General features: G+C 36.6%; 1 long non-coding RNA gene across 1 annotated transcript; it reads left to right on the forward strand.

The window, feature by feature from the left end:
- The first annotated feature begins 3,741 nt into the window (after window positions 1–3,741).
- Window positions 3,742–4,732, forward strand: LOC308688570. The gene is made up of 3 exons (XR_014029914.1): window positions 3,742–3,840; window positions 4,151–4,227; window positions 4,416–4,732. It is a non-coding gene; the product is annotated as an uncharacterized lncRNA (long non-coding RNA).
- Window positions 4,733–5,274: the final 542 nt, after the last annotated feature.

The following is a 5,274-nucleotide window of genomic DNA, read 5'->3' on the forward strand; positions in this document are numbered from 1 at the left end:
CTTCACGTGATTCAACGTGACCTCTTCTGCATGACGCGAATGTTTACACTTCCTGATTCTGCACATCCATGATAACAAAGCGAAAGTGACATCTCTTCACCTGAAACAAGTAACTAATAAATGCACGATACGAAGTATTTGTGTTTTGTGGGTGATTTTCGTAAGATTTGGGTTTTCATATGAATAAAGAATGTTTACAGAATGCATATGCTAGGTAATGATAGCCCATAGCTTCATCTAAAATGCTAAATATAACATATTTCAAAATAATTTTATGACTTGAAACAATTTTAAACCGCGACCGGAATATGATACAAATACCCGATGGTGTTTAAAAGTGAGCTTTAAAGAAAAGTGTATTATTAATAAATTAAATTGTGTCATGTAGCTTGAGGCTAACTGTTGTGCTAATGCACCTGCTGCAGGAGCTTTCAGTTCCATACAATCATTTTATAAAAATAATTCGCATTTAAAAGTTCCAATAATTGTTTTGTATTGTTTGTTTTCTAAACAAGGCTTAAGGATTAATCATGTATTCACGATTTACATAGCTATCGATGGCCAAGCATTATGCCAGAAGAAAGGCTGTAATGGCTGAATTCAAACAAAAGAATAAGGATAAAAGAATAATGAAGATTAAGTTTCATGCCGGCAAAGGTGTGAGTTTGGTCGATTTAAATGAAAAGAACACTAATGGGTCAGTCATGTATGCAGCACTTGCCAAAATTGGGGGTGATGAGCAAGGGGTTAATGCTCTATTATTTTGAAATTCTAAAGGTTTTCTGGTATGTGTGAGTTTTAGGGGTGACCATTGTGCTGAAGAATAGAGCCTGTGCTGATGTTGATGATTGGCTGAATATATGTGACTATTACAATTTAAAAGTCATGTTTCTGTACAGTGATAGTCTCTTAACTAAATACTTTAATATATGCAGGTGTGCTGTTGTTAAATAGCTTGAAAATATGGAACGTTTATAATGTAAATAAATATAAGATACAGGTATAAGAAATATATTACATTATATATATCTCCATAAATGTGTGTTAATGCTGCATTATATTACACATGCAGTATCAAATCTGATCACATATACATCTACATATTATGAAGTGTATTACTGAATATAGAATTACATACATTATGATATATTAGTAAATATATTGTCACATATTTTGCAATATATGAAAAGCGCCAATTACTTATTAGTTATTCAATAATATTGTAATATATTAACACAATATATAATTCTGTATATTTTCAAATATACTGTTATATCATTTAATATATTGATCATTCATATATTGGGAAATATGTTTTCTTTTAGTAAGGGTCTTCTACCAGCACGTTCTTCAACAAGAAAGCCTAAACCCCCTGCAATTATTATTGTTCATTTCTGTTTAGTTGCTCTCTCGCTCGACCGCTGGCAATGGTGCTGAGTACTGGCCTTAAATGACTATTGGCCAACCAATGTAACTTTAATAAAACCTACTATTTCTATACGGAAACTCACGCCTCTTGCCATTACTAAGTGGAAAGGTGTGTCCTTTTTATTTGGGTTGTTTTCCCCGTTATTCCCGTCGCTACTAAGCGCGCCACGTTTTGCTACAATGGAAAGAACTGACAGAACAGAACAAAACTGAACAACTTGAATTGCTCTGTTTGTTAGTTAACTCAAACTCTCAGTTTTAAAATGATTTAGTATTCCCTGGGTCACATGACCACACATGACATAAAATGACTTCCTTGAAATGACCATTGCATGTTCCCTTCACTAACGGCCTTGAGGAAGCGCTCTTCAGTGAAGGGATCCAGTTGTTCACTTTTATTTGAAAAACCCCTACAAATGGCGTTCCCTTCCCGAAGTGCCCTTCAAGGGGGAAAAAACAGTTTGGGATTTGCCTCAAGTTCCAGACAAACCAGTCAACAGAAAGAACTGACAGACAAAACTGTGGTTTGAAACAGAATTGAGGAAATCTTCCTTCGTCACACTCCAGCACAGGGGTGTCTGCATGAAAACACCTGGACTTATTTGTAATATTATGTTCATTGTGTGTATAAAGTACCAGTGTCTGATCTTGTTAGTGTGTTTTATGCAAATCAAGGTAAAACCAAAGACTTTGACTTTGTTAAAACTGAGTTTCAAGTCACTAGGATTCATTTTCACTTCCAGTATTTTGAGCTTTCAGAGCAAAATGACCACATTTACAACTAACATTTTGTCATCATTTACAAAGCGTTATAACACTAAACATATGTCTTCCAGATGAAAACACGGACATCAAATAGACGTCTCTGAGAATGTATTATTACTCCGAGTGATAAATTAGGTGATAATAACAAGCATAATCACTGAAACAACAGAAAAAACGAGAAACACAACAACTTTGACTGACTTCAGACACAATCCACTGAAGAGAAAAGAAGACATTAAATCTGTGAAGATCTCAGCAGAGGAGGATTAAACAACTCCACAAACAGCATTACCAGCTTCACTTATTACTAACCAGACTGACTTTATTTCTATCACACGTCTACAGAAGTTATTATAATCTTATTTATAATCACTTTGGCATTTTTTAAGATATAGGACAGTCGTGCTCTCAAGTGGCCAAAACCGCAAGTGTGAATATTTGGACAAGGCTCCTGACTGGCAGATGAAGCAAAATAACCAGCTATTGTCCTGAAGTTCCAGTATTTGGCTGAGAGTGTTAATATTTGACAGTATTATAATATAACAGTTTTTGACGGGTGTTCAATTTCCATCCTGACTGTATAAAGCTTGATTCATTTTACATACGTGCATTTTTAATACATTATAATTATAATTCATAAAGCACACATTATCTTCTCCTAAGAAAAGGTGAACATTACAGAAAAAAATACAACTAACTTTCATTACTTCTGAAATCAACATGTCCAAGAGTCAGATGTAAAAGCTGCTGTAATGGCAGTAAAGTGCACTGGATCTTGTTGACCACTAGATGACAGTAAAGTCAATGGAAGTGCAGGAAAGATTTGAGTAATGGATGTAATTCCTCTATTTTGAGAGGCTGTTCACTGCAGAGTCGTGGGTGGAGAGAGAAGTCCAGCTCTTCTCTCTGGATGTAATTTGGGTGTAATGGGTGGAGCGAGACGGTCCAACAACACCCTAACCGACCCATAACTCTCTCCCTCCACCCATTAGATCCACTGAGGAGGAGCTGGACGTCATTTGGCTCTGCAGTGAACATCACTGCTCCATTATTAGGAGTTAAATAGATCCATCAGTGATGTATTAGTGTTTATGAAGACCATTAAAACTATTTCTCCTGTATCTGTCGTCGGTCTGGTCTCTGAGTGCTTGTGTCGTCTGTCAGAAACTGCCATTGACCCACTTAAACTCAGTGTAGTTGCTGATGGTTATGACTGTGTGTGTGTGTGTGTGTGTGTGTGTGTTGTCCACTGCTTCATGTGTTAAACACAGAGTTTGTGTCAGAAAGAGGAAGTGAAACTAAGAGCTGTAAAGATGCTGCTCAGATGCTCCTGCAGACATGATGAGCATCTTTACACTGTTCTTCCTCAAAGCAAACATCTTTCACATATTCTCTCACAAAGATCTGACAATACTGAGCTCTACAGAGATACATGTAAAGCTTGATGTGTGTTTGACATCTGAGACATTAACTTTCTTCTCCAGTTGTTCTTGTGTAGTTGAGATGACGGTCAGTCATAACCAGGAAGAGGAAGACCAACATTTAGATGCTCTTTATAAAGTGTGAAAACTGCAGCGTTTGACGCCTTAAACTGCGGATGTTTTCCTCATTTGGGCGTCGACACTGAAACATTGACACTTCAGAGCGGTAAGACCATTTTATACATTATTGTTTATGAGTTAAAATATTTCAGTAGGGCTACGATTGATGTTTGTAAAAGTGTTTTAGGTGAATGTTGATTTGATGAAGTGATTTAAACTCCAGAAACTCAATATCTGTTGTAGATTCATGTGTAAATATTGTGTGAAGCTCTTTAGACACACGAGGCCTGACATGAGAAACATCATCAGTTCACATCAAGCCTTCAATGAGCCGTGAATTATTAATCATCATGTGCTTTATCAATAGAGTTTGTGATGTTGTATATAGATGATGCTCATAATGTCATAATTGTCAGTTTTATGATTGCAGAAGTCACTATGGTGTCGTCTCTCATAAAGTCTCTTCCTCTGATCGTAGTGATCATGACTGCGGGTGAGTCTTCACTTTCACTCTCTATACTGATATTTTAACAAAAGATGATTCAGCTCTTCACACTTATAAACGGACATGAGTGTTTTACTGTCAGCTAACATAAAAATGATCAAAAGTGAAAGATATTTTTTTCTACATTCCTTCAAAAACACCTGAAAGTCTCTTCATTCCTCATTTCTGTGTTTCAGGGGTTGATGGTCTGCAGGATTGGGGAGTGAATTACAGCCCTTCATATGTTTGTGCATTAAAGGGATCAAAAGTGAAAATATCCTGTACTTTAACATATCCTCGTGGTTATAAGCTTAAAACAGCTTTCTGGACCAAAACTGTTGTAACTGTTGGAGAACCGCCTAACTTTTGTTCAGATCCACAGAAGAGAAGAGGGATTCAGTGTAACTGGGAATATTATAAAGACACCTCCAGCATCACTTTGACGGCTGTAACAGAAGCTGATAAACACATCTACAACTGCAGATTTACTACAGATAAAGCGGATGGAAAATGGACGGGGGTTCCTGGAGTTCAGCTTGACGTCACAGGTAAAACTACTGAACTCTCAGAAATAGACCACAGAAACATACAAACACACACATCACACACTTTCTTATGTTACTGAATCTGCCAGATGACCTTCTTTATTTGTGGGAACACAAAAGGAGATATTTTATCAAATGTCCTGATGGCTCTTGTTCATATAATGACAGTCGGCACCTTCTTCAAGCTTTAATTGTCTTAAAATGATGTGACTTTTGACTGATATTCCAGTGTTGTGAAGGTGTGCAATAAAGTTCATCAAGAAACAAAGTAACAAAACAAACTGTAATATATTATTTAGCACAAACCTTCACTGCTGTTCTCAAACACTCTCATACATGCAAGATCAAGATGTGTACTCAGTAATTGTTGGAGTCATTATATTGAGTTGTTTTATGTTTGTTTGTGACACTAGAGGGCGTATGACTATTTGTAGTGGATTTAAGCCAAGTGATGATGAGTTACAGGCGCAAAGGTCAGACAAACTTTTTGACCGTGTTGAGTGTGCTGTGC

Source organism: Scardinius erythrophthalmus (assembly GCF_964197995.2).
Source record: "Scardinius erythrophthalmus genome assembly, chromosome: 3".
NCBI lineage: Eukaryota > Metazoa > Chordata > Actinopteri > Cypriniformes > Leuciscidae > Scardinius > Scardinius erythrophthalmus.